This window comes from Saccopteryx bilineata, chromosome 3, assembly GCF_036850765.1.
Source record: "Saccopteryx bilineata isolate mSacBil1 chromosome 3, mSacBil1_pri_phased_curated, whole genome shotgun sequence".
NCBI classification, from domain to species: Eukaryota; Metazoa; Chordata; class Mammalia; order Chiroptera; family Emballonuridae; genus Saccopteryx; species Saccopteryx bilineata.
This window is the reverse complement of record NC_089492.1, coordinates 180,596,380-180,609,124: the sequence shown is the minus strand read 5'-3', so window position 1 is coordinate 180,609,124 and position 12,745 is coordinate 180,596,380.

Below are 12,745 nucleotides of genomic sequence, written 5' to 3'. Positions count from 1 at the left end.
TTAAATAACATTATGTTCCTAAAGCATCAAATACAAAACCTGGGTCATACCAGGTGTCAGCAAATCTTGGTTTTCTTTCCTCTGAAGTAATTACAATATAAATGGCAACTATTAGGATAATCAGAATAATCAGAATTGTATTGCCCTGGAGCAAGAGAGAGGAGTTGGGCTCTGAGCTTTCATCTATTCAGGAGCACAGCGGAGGTGACAGCGGAGTAGGTAGGACAAAGGGCACTGATGCCATTGGTGATGGGAGATTGATAAGCTTCCTGGGCAGACAATGGCTCCATGGAAAAGTTTGCTGATGCTTGAGCTTCATGCTGAGATTTATAAGCAGTTCACTCCATAGGTGGTGCCCTTGAGGGAGAATAAACTTAACTCAAGGAGAAGGAAATGCACAACCTGGTTTGGGATACTGGCTAGAGACTGACAGAGAAATATGCTTTTGAAGGTGGTGGTCAAACAGTCTTTTGGTCTCACCTCCTGAGTTTGTCAGGTTCTTTCAGAATGAATGAGCTTTAAGGAAGCAAACAAGCAAATTAAAGGAAAAGACTTGAATCATAAGAAATGCTACTGGAAACTCCATTGTGGGTTCTAGCAGGGTTTAGGGTGAGTTGGATGAGGACAGCAGCACTCTGACATGTGGTTATAGATCAAGCTAACCAGTGCAGTTCTGAGTTGCCCTCAGGATGGTGAAGGCAAGGGCCACAGGAGTACTGTCTCCAGGGAGCCACAGACCCAGCATCTGGGGAACTAGGAGAGTAAATGCTACAAAAAGTGGAAGCAGATCATCATGGCTGTTCAGGGATATACTGTAGATACATTAGGGATTTCTCCAAACAGAAGAAAGGTGCTTGCTTGAACTTGACAAGCCATTGTAATACTTGTTATGGCTCTAGTCACTGCTGAAGGTTCTGCTCTGGTGACCTCTATGACCATAACTATGTAGTTAAGGTGAGAGCACCTGACCAAGAGGAAGCATTTTAAGGCCTTCAGGGCCCCTGAGGCTGTCTGAAAATGAGAATCTCAGTTGTTGAGAGTATGAATGTGTGAGAAAGAAAGGTTTGGCAACTTGTAGAGCAGCAGATTTGAATAGATTCAGAGGGAAGCAGACATAGAAAGAATAACTGAGCTCTAGAACAAGCTTCATGAAGTCTAGCTTCTGATGAGCACTAAGACACAACTAACTTGGCCCCTAAAACTCCATTTGGTTCCTGGTCAAATTTGAGCTTCAGTTTCATAAGATTTTGCTGCACCACATTGCAGGCTCCATGGGTTTGGTTCTTTGGCCAGGTAAATTGTTAAGAATCAGTGTGTAAAGCCAGCAGCCAGGGCCAGGGCCACCATCACAGCTGCCCAGCCCATGCAGGTTCGCATTGGATTCGGACAGTCGGTAGAGAAACAACGGAGCCACAAACTGGTGGGCCATAGTCTTTAATTCTAGCTTGCACCCGGCGGGCAAGTAAAAACACACACTGGGCTCCAAAACCCACTCACATTCAGTGCTCACAAAGCCACTGACTTACCCGAGTTTCCTAGAATCAAAGGTTTCTAGCTCACCAGCCTTATTCTCCTCAGTTCCCTATCTCCTTCCTTATCCCAGATACAAACTCTACACAAACTGGCATCTCACTCAGCACTCCGCCATCTTGGCTGCTGCTTCTCTCCTCCACGTGGCCTCCTTCTGCTCTCTGCTCTGCTCCCTCTGCTCTCTCATGCTAATCATCCAGGAACCAAGAGCGCAAGCTCCTGTTCTGCCCCTATTTTATAGTGTAGAAATCCAAACCTTTAATCCAATATACAAAATAGGGAAGTCTCTAATACAAAGTCACTTCTCTGAGGCATGATTGGGTTGTACCACTCCACATCAAAAAAGGGTAGGAAAGGCTTAATCCCAAAACCAAGCCCCAGGCTACAAGGATTCTGCTTGCCTTTAGCCCACCCCAATACACATTAATATCACCTGGGCGATGGCCTCCTCGTGGGCAGCGTAATCTTTAACAAAGTGAGCATAATACATTTTATCTGCCCAACACAGTGCAATCAATGTCATTAACCTTCTGCAGAATTTTCCTAAAACCAGATGCTGAACTTTCATGGTAGGCATCGTAGGGGCTGAGAGCAGGAGGCTCTCACTCAGATGATCTGGAGTTTTCCATTGTGTCTCCAGGCTCCCAAAGCCCAGGAATACCTGATTTCTGAGGAGATCTGACTGCTTGAGGGGTCCACAAGGGAGGTTCTTAAAGCCCCTTCCGTTTTTGATAAGTCTCATAAGAGATGCCAGTTTGGATAGGGGTGAAGAGAGATGGGACCTGTTTTAACAAGGCAAGATTCCAGCATGTGCAAAGGTATGGAGGTGTAGGAGGTTATGTATGTGTAGAAGGAGCTGCTCTGTGTGTCTTGGGGGCATGGTGGGAGGTAAGGCAGGGAAAGTGCGCTGGGCCAGACTGTGAAAGACCCTGAACACACCTGCTTTATTCTGGAGTACTATGATCAGTGGTGATAGGACAAGAGGCTAAAACTCATCATGATGGATATAAGAGGTGGTGTTCTGAATCTGTAAGATCACTGAGTTGAAGAAAAATAATGGATAATGGTACTTCAAACTGTTTCAACCTGCACTTTGTGATGTTGGGCCCTTCATTCTGCAGGTTTAGAAACTTGACTTGATTGCTTCCCCCAAAGGGTGAACTGGTGAAGATCTTGGAAGTTTAATTTATACAGAAAAATGGAAAAAAATCTTTACTTCAAACTAGAACGAGGTTCTATTAATTCACAGGGGAAGTGCAGAGAAACATAGAAGTAATCAAGGGCTGATGAAAAGAAATAAATTCCAAAATCATATTGCTTTGCACACTATTTGGCTTCAAGGTGAGAGATATTAAAAATTAGTATTCACTGTCTTCAACAGTATTCTCCAAAGGGTATTCTATGGAATAATAATGGGACTGAAAGCTCCCCAAAATAGGTATGATAAACTTAATAAGTTACATAAGTTTGGTAACATTTAATTAAATTCTTCCCTTGGATGTTTACAAAGTATTTTGGGTTAAAAACTTTAAGGAGTCCTAGAGTAAGGCAGTCTGTCCTGCTTCACTCAGCATTTCCAAGTCCACAGAACTTCCCACCTATGGCACAGCCTCACTCCTGGCCTGGCACAGGCTGGCTAGTGAATATTTCCTCGGAGCTGTGTAACAGACATCTTAACCTTCACATGTTGAGAAACCGAGGCCATCTGCCTCTCCAAGGGCTACTTCTCATCTTTCCCATCCTAGTAAATGGTCACCTTACTTTTCAGTTTCTTGGTCCCCAAATTTTGGAAGCTTCTCTTTTTGTAATATGTTATATACAAAAATCATCAAATTCTACTGGCTCCATATCCCAAATCTGACCACTTCTCACCAATCTCACATTAACTGTCTAGTTCAAACAGCCACCATCTCCTTCCTGGATTGTTGTGTTGGCCACTCAACTCATCTCCCTGCCCCCACCTTGATTCCACTGTCTACTTTCCAGACTGCAGCCTTTAAATACCCATGTCGTGTCATTTCTCTGCTCAAAACCTTCTAATAGCTCCTCATCTCAGTCACAGTAAAAGCCCAAAATCCTTACAGTACTATATGAGACCCTACCTGCTCTGGCCCTTTCTTACCTCTCCGGCCTCATCTTGAACCACTTCCTGTTCCAGTCACTGTGCCCGTCACACTGATCTCCTGCCACGGGCCTTTGTACTTGCTGCTGGTTCTTCCTGAAATGTTCTTCCCCAGACTTCAGCATGACTCATGCCCTCACTTCATTCAGCTCTCTGCTCAGATAACCACTTATTAGAGAGGTGTTTCCTGAGCATTTTACTTAATATTTATCTGCCCTCACCTGAAGCCTATGTAATTTTATTAATCACTGTCATCCCAATAAATTCAATTTAAAATACTATCCTAATAAAATATTCTAGAGATGACGTCAGAGTAATGGTGCAGTGGGAAGCGATACCGATAAATCTCCCCCAAAACTCAACAAGATCTTCAACCAGAAACAGAAAAACCTATCCTTGGAGCCTCCAGATGTTTCCCAATACACCCGAAGGTATGGTTGAGCGAAAAATTGGCTAAATATATGATGAAACCCTGAAGGAAATAGGGAGTAAGAAATACTCTGCCTTCCTCACTAACCTAAATAGGGCTGCTCTCACTGGGAACTGAGAATATAGAAACTGAGGTGGGCAAAAGGGGTGGATAGATCCAGACCGCGGCACAAACGGCCAAACCAGGCTGTGGCATGGAGATCCAAGCCGAGGAAAAACTGTGCCTGTGGCAACCCAGTCAATACAAGCTAACACTTGTGCCAAACCCAGACAAAGAAAGACAAGTGGGGCAGCCATTTTCCCTGATCTCCTGGTCGGCGCACGCAGATAGTGGGTGAGAGATTCCTCTGAGTGCCTCAGCAGTGGGCGCTCGTGTTATCCCACAGAGGGGCAGAGTCAGGGGCCTTTGTGTGGGCCAGAAGCGGAATCTCAGGCCGCCCCAGCACCCTGAAAAAGCCACACACGGGAAGGGAGTAAGAGCCAATTCCAACGCTGAAACTTTTCCGTGCGGGTGGGGGTTTCACTCAGAGAGTGAGGCGGCTGGTCTGATATCCTGGTCGGCGTGCACGGAGAGTGGGCAAGAGATTCCTCCCAGCACCTCAGGACTGGGAGCCCATGTTATCTCACAGAGGGGCAAAGTCAGGGGCCTTTGTGTGGGCCAAAAGCGGAATCTCGGGCCACCCCAGCACCCTGAAAAAGCTGCGCACGAGGACGGAGAGAGAGCCAATTCCAATGCTGGAACTTTTTTGTGCGGGTGGGGGTTTCACTCAGAGGGTGAGACTGCTGGCCGGATATCCTGGTCTGTACGCAGATAGTGAGTGAGAGATTGCTCCGATTGTGTCGGCAGTGCGCGCCCGCCCGTGTTACCGGACAGAGCGGCAGAGCCAGAGGTCTTTGAGTGGGCAGAAGCCCCGCCTGATTATGCTAGCAGCTCTGACTGACTAAGCCTTACCCAGAGCCCTGTGCTGAGTGGGAATAGAGTGGGGATTTGCCAGCTTTTTGAGCCTCTTACTATCCAGGCAGAGGCAGCAGCAACCCCATAGCTGGATTATCAGGCTACTAATTGAGGAAGGAAAGACTAGGAGAGAGGCTCCAGGAACATGGACTCTCTCACTGGTGCAGCCTATAAATGCTAATGAGCCTCAACTGCCAACGAGACTGAAGCACAATACATGACATCGCCATAGAGATTTATGAACTGCAAAACCCTACCTGAGCGTGCCAAAGGGGCAGAACCCGGGTACAGAATCACCGACCAAGAAGAGGGAGAGAAAGGAAAAAGCAAGAAGATAACCTCTCAAAATCAAGAATAATCTGCAGACTTTATAACCTATCCCATTTTATTATATTTGTTCGTTTGTTTCTCTTATCTTCATTCCTGATATATTTTTTTCCTCCTCCAATTTGGTCGTTTAACTCTCTGCCGGTTTTACTCTCTACTCTCCTTTAACTACACTACCCATAAGTGTTACATCTCCCATTATCTTTTCTTTCCTCTTCCTTTCTCTCTATGAGGGTTGTACTCCAAAACCCTTAACTCTCTCCCTCTCTCTCTGTCTCCTCTTTTTTCCTCTTTTAGTGGTTCCCTCTTTTTTTTCTCTCTCTCTCTTTTTCTTTTCTCCCTCTATATTAGTTTCTTCCTCTCTCCTTTACGTCTCCTCTCATTCAAACCTCAATAACGAACAAATTATCTTATCTGGGACTGAAACTTATGTTTGTGGCATTTTGGGTTTTTTTATTTTACCTTTTCAACTCACTAGCAGTGCTCCCATCCCTGGCTCTCCATTTTATCTAGTTCTTGTTCCACTAAATACAATAGTAATTTTTTAATTTGTCCCACCATTTTCCTGTTTCCCTCTTATTCCTCTCATCATAACTCTTAGTCAACCAACACCTAAAAGCAAATCATTTTATTCTTGAATCAAATTTTTTCCTTATTTGCTTTTTGTGGGCCCACACCTCCTTTTTTTCCTGTTTTTGTTTGTTTGTTTGTTTTGCCCTTTTATTACTTCTCCCCAATTCAGGCCCTCCATTACAGGCATTGTTTGCTCTATTTAGTACAATATAATTCAGAGTACACCACAAAATTTTCTCAAGAAAGAGGGGAGAAGAGAGGAGAGAAAAAGAGGGGGGGAATAATTTTCTTTTTTTTAATTTTTATTTTATTTTTTGTTTCTTTATTTAATTATTAATTTAAAAAAACTCCTTGATTTTTTATTTTTTTAACTTTTTATTCTTTATTAAATCTCATTAATACTATCAACAAAACCACCCTCAGATGCCATTAAGGAAGAGAAAATAGAATATCATGGATACAAAAGAAAGAGAGGTAACACAGATAGATGAGGAAAAATCTATGGAGAAAAAATTTAATATATTGGAAACCTTGGAGTTAAACGAGAGAGAATTTAAAATAAAAATATGAAAAATACTCAGAGATATACAAGAAAACACAGAAAGGCAATTTAGGGAGCTCAGACACAACTCAATGAACACAAAGAATATATTTTCAAGGAAATTGAAACTATAAAAACAAATCAAACAAAAATGAAAAACTCAATTCACGAGCTGAAAAATGAGGTAACAAGCTCAGCCAATAGAACAGGCCAGATAGAAGGTAGGATTAGTGAAATAGAAGACAAGCAACTTGAGGCACAACAGAGAGAAGAAGAAAGAGACTCAAAAATTAAAAAAAATGAGATAGCCCTACAAGAATTATCTGACTCCATCAAAAAAAATAACATAGACGGAGCTCCAAGATGGCAGCGAAGTAGGCAGACACACCCACGCCCAGCTCTCAACACCAAACTGGAATACAAATCAGTTTAGGAAAAATCAGCATGAAAAACCAACACTGAACTGCAAGAACAGCTCTCAAAAACCAAGGAGCAAAAAGGAAGACACAATAATCCTGGTAAGGAGTGCCTGAATCTCCTCTGCTTATAGGAATGGAAGGGGGGGGGGTGAGGCTGAGAGACCAGAGAGGATTTCACAGAGGAAAAAGAGCAGAAACTACTGCTCAGAGCCACTTGCTCCCTGGTGACCAGGGAGCAAGGTGGGTTGAAAAGACCAGCTTATCTCCCAAGTGGAAAAGACAGGGAGAGGGACAGACTGTGAGGGGCTAAAGTATGCAAGAAACGAAATAAAAAAGCTGACTCATTTGTGCTGGAGGCGGCCATAGCTGGGGGAGGGACTGAACCTTTCACAAAACAGAGCTGAAGTGCCTCCAGATCAGAGATATCTGGACATCTATCCAGTTCCAATCAGTGCAACAGGACACAACTGAAAACAAGAAGTGGCGAGGACGGGCAGTGACTCAGGTCTCCATGGAGATCTGAGATACACCTCCCCCTACTGAAGCTGAGAAAAAACCCCGCCCCCAGTGAGATTACTTGATGGAAGAAACCTTCACCATCTCAGGTTACACCCACAGCATTCTTGGTTACAGTTTCAAGGAAGCCCCCTGCTGAGATCAGTTAACAAGACTATCACCTGTTAAGAAAACAAACAAATCAAGACTTCAAAGCTGCCCAAATCCGGAAGTGGATTACAAATAATAGTTGATACCAACCCAAGAAGACCTAAAAATAACACAACCGAAAACTGGAGGCAGACAACACCAAGCCTAGACTCAACCAACTCTACAAATAAAACACCATGATGAGAAGACAAAGGAGTGCAACCCAAATGAAACCACAAGAGACACCTTTGAGAGATGAACTGAGTGATATGGAAATAATCAAACTTCCAGATGTGGATTTCAAAATAATGATTGTAAGGATGCTTAGGGATCCTTGAATAAGAGTGGAGGGGCAGTTTGAAACCCTAAATAAAGAAATAGGAAGTATAAAAAAGAACCAGTTGGAGATGACAAATACAATATCAGAAATGAAGACCACAATGGAAGGAATTAAAAACAGGATAGATAGAGCAGAGGATCGAATCAGCAAGTTAGAGGACAACTGGAATGAAGGCATGAAAGCAGAGAAGAAAACAGAAAAGAGACTCAAAAAGTCAGAGGAAACTCTTAGAGAGCTCTGTGACAACATGAAGAGAAATAACATCCGCATCATAGGGGTTCCTGAAGAAGAAGAAAAGGAACAAGGAATAGAGATGTTGTTCAATCATATCATAGCTGAAAACTTCCCTAAATTAATGCAAGAGAAACTCTCACAAGTCCAAGAAGCACAGAGGACACCATTAAAGAGAAACCCAGAGAAACCTACACCAAGAGACATTATAATTAAAATACCAAAGCTAAGCGATAAAGAGAAAATATTAAAAGCTGCAAGAGAAAAAAAAGTTATCACCTACAAAGGAGCCCCCATAAGGATGACATCCAACTTCTCAACAGAATCACTTGAGGCCAGAAGGGAATGGCAAGAAATATTCAAAGTAATGCAGAACAAGAACCTACAACCAAGACTACTTTATCCAGCAAGGCTACCGTTTAAAATCGAAGGAGAAATAAAAAGGTTCCCAGACAAAAAACAACTCAAGGAATTCATTACAACCAAACCAATGCTGCAGGAAATGTTAAGGGGCCTGTTGTAAACAGATCAAAGTGGGAAAAGAATATAGCAAAAAAAGGAATACACCTTTAAAGAAGAAAATGGCAATAAACAACTACATATCAATAATAACCTTAAATGTAAATGGATTAAATGATCCAATCAAAAGACATAGGATAGCTGTGTGGATAAGAAAACAGGACCCACACATATGTTGTCTACAAGAGACACATCTTAGAACAAAAGACACACATAGATTGAAGGTAAAAGGATGGAAAAAAACATTTCATGCAAACGGAAATGAAAAAAAATCTGGGGTAGCAATACTTATATCAGACAAATTGAACTTTAAAACAAAGGATATAGCAAGAGATAAAGAAGGCCACTACATAATGATAAAGGGAGTAATCCAAAAGGAAGATATAACTATTATAAATATCTATGCACCTAATATACGAGCACCAAAATATATAAAACAGACTTTGATGGATTTAAAGGGCGAGATCAACAGCAATACTATAATAGTAGGGGATTTCAATACCACACAAACATCACTAGGTAGATCCTCAAGAAAGAAAATTAACAAAGAAACAGCAGACTTATTGGACACACTAGATCAACTCGATTTAATAGGTATCTTCAGAACCTTTCACCCTAAAGCAGCAGAATATACATTCTTTTCAAGTGCTCATGGTACATTCTCTAGGATAGACCACATGTTAGGGCACAAAAGTGCTCTCAACAAATTTATGAAGACTGAAATCATATCAAGCACTTTCTCCGATCACAACGGCATGAAACTAGAAATGAATCACAGCAGAAAAGCTCAAAAATTATCAAACACATGGAAACAAAATAGCAGGGTGTTAAATAATGAATTGATTAAGAATGAGATCAAAGAAGATATAAAAAAATTCCTAGAAACGAATGACAATGAGCATACAACAACTCAAAATTTATGGGACACAGCAAAAGCAGTGCTGAGCGGGAAGTTCATAGCACTACAGGCACACTTTGAGAAGCTAGAAAAAGCTCAAATAAACAACTTAACCCTGCATCTAAAAGAATTAGAAAAAGAACAGCAAGTAAAGCCCTAATGTAGTAGAAGGAAGGAAATAATAAAGATCAGAGCAGAAATAAATGACATAGAGGCTAAAGAAACAATACAGAGGATCAATGAAACTAGGAGCTGGTTCTTTGAAAAGGTAAACAAGATTGATGAACCTTTAAGTAGACTCACCAAGAAAAAGAGAGAGAGGACTCAAATAAATAAAATTAGAAATGAGAGAGGAGAAATAACAACTGACACAACAGAAATACAAAATATTGTAAGAAAGTACTATGAAGAACTGTAGGCCAAAAAACTAGACAACCTAGATGAAATGGACAAATTCCTTGAAACATACAATCTTCCAAAAATCAATCTGGAAGAATCAGAAAACCTAAACAGACCGATTACACCAAATGAGATAGAAACAGTTATCAAAAAACTCCCAACAAAGAAAAGTCCGGGGCCCGATGGCTTCACAAAGGAATTCTACCAAATATTCAAAGAAGAACTAACTCCTATCCTTAAACTATTTCAAAAAATTCAAGAGGAAGGAAGACTTCCAAGCTCCTTTTATGAGGCAAGCATAATTCTGATTCCAAAACCAGGCAAAGACAACACAAAGAAAGAAAATTATAGGCCAATATCTCTGATGAATATAGATGCTAAAATCCTCAACAAAATATTAGCCAACGGGATCCAACAATATATGGAAAAAATCATACACCATGATCAAGTGGGATTTATTCTGGGGAGGCAAGGCTGGTACAATATTCGTAAATCAATCAATGTGATTCATCACATAAACAAAAAGGAGAAAAACCATATGATAATTTCAATAGATGCAGAAAAAGCATTTGATAAAATCCAGCACCCATTCATGATCAAAACTCTCAGCAAAGTGGGAATACAGGGAACATACGTCAACATGATAAAAGCCATCTATGAGGAACCGACAGCCAACATCATACTCAATGGTAAAAAATTAAAAGCAATCCCCTTAAGATCAGGAACAAGGCAGGGGTGCCCCCTTTCACCACTCTTATTTAACATAGTCCTGGAAGTCCTAGCCACAGCAATCAGACAAGAAGAAGAAATAAAAGGCATTCAAGTTGGAAAAGAAGAAGTAAAACTATCATTATTTGCAGATGATATGATATTGTATATAGAAAACCCTAAAGTCTCAGTCAAAAAACTACTGGACCTGATAAATAAATTCAGCAATGTGGCAGGATATAAAATCAATACTCAGAAATCAGAAGCATTTTTATACACCAACAATGAACAGTCAGAAAGAGAAATTAAGGAAACAACCCCCTTCATAATTACAACCAAAAAAATAAAGTACCTAGGAGTAAACTTAACCAAGGAGACTAAAGACTTGTACTCGGAAAATTACAAAGCATTGATAAAAGAAATCAAGGAAGATACAAACAAGTGGAAGCATATACCGTGCTCATGGTTAGGAAGAATAAACATCATTAAAATGTCTATATTACCCAAAGCAATCTATAAATTCAATGCAATACCAATTAAAATACCAATGACATACTTCAAAGATATAGAACACATATTCCAAAAATTTATATGGAACCAAAAGAGGACACGAATAGCCTCAGCAATCTTAAAAAAGAAGAATAAAGTGGGAGGTATCACACTTCCTGATATCAAGTTATACTACAAGGCCGTTGTACTCAAAACAGCCTGGTACTGGCATAAGAACAGGCATATAGATCAATGGAACAGAACAGAGAACCCAGAAATAAACCCACAGTTCTATGGACAACTGATATTTGACAAAGGAGGTAAGGAAATACAATGGAGTAAAGACAGCCTCTTTAACAAATGGTGTTGGGAAAATTGGACAGCTACCTGCAAAAAAATGAAACTAGATCACCAGCTTACACCACTCACAAAAAAAACTCAAAATGGATAAAAGACTTAAATGTAGGCCATGAAACCATAAGCATCTTAGAAGAAAACAGGCAGTAAGCTCTCGGACATCTCTCGGAGCAATATATTTGCTGATTTATCTCCACGGAGAAGTGAAATAAAAGACAGGATAAACAAATGGGACTATATCAAACTAAAAAGCTTTTGCACAACTAAAGACAACAAGAACAGAATAAAAAGACAAACTACACAATGGGAGAACATATTTGACAATAAGTTTGATAAGGGGTTAATAACCAAAATTTATAAAGAACTTGAAAACTCAACACCAGGAAGACAAACAACCCAATCCAAAAATGGGCAAAAGAAATGAATAGACACTTCTCCAAAGAGGACATACAGATGGCCAATAGGCATATGAAAAAATGCTCAACATCACTAATCATTAGAGAAATGCAAATTAAAACCACAATGAGATATCACCTCACACCAGTCAGAATGGCGCTTATCAACAAAACAACACAGAATAAGTGCTGGTGAGGATGTGGAGAAAAGGGAACCCTCCTGCACTGCTGGTGGGAATGCAGACTGGTGCAGCCACTGTGGAAAACAGTATGGAGATTCCTCAAAAATCTGAAAATCGAGTGACGTCACGGAAATGGCGCCGTGAGAAGCGCGTCCGACAGATCTCCCCTAAATCACAACAAATTTATCAACTAGAAACAGAAAAATTTATCCTCGGAGCATTCCGGAGTTCCACACAAACTGAAAGCGAAAGGACTGTTATCACTTGAATCTGAGAGACGAGGGTGTGGTGGAAGCTACCGCAGGGACGTTCATTCAAGCCACAAGGGAGTGTGCCTGTGGTGAGTCGGCCCACACTCGGGAGCCGCGAGCAGCCGCGGGCGCGCGCCCGGTCTGGTTGCAGAGTGAGCACCGCCCACACTCGGGAGCCGCGAGCAGCTGTGGGCGCGCGCCCAGTCCGGTCGCAGAGCGAGCACTGCCCACACTCGGGAGCAGTGAGCAGCCGCCGGCACGCGCCCGGTCCGGTTGCAGAGCGAGGACCGCTAACGTTCCCAGCGGCCCGCGCACTGCGAGTGAGAGTCGTCAGCCACCGGTGCCCGGAGCACCCCATTCGCGCGCGTGCCCTGGGCATTCCACTCGCCCAGAGCGCCCTACTGGCCCGCACACCCAGGGTGCCCCATTATCCTG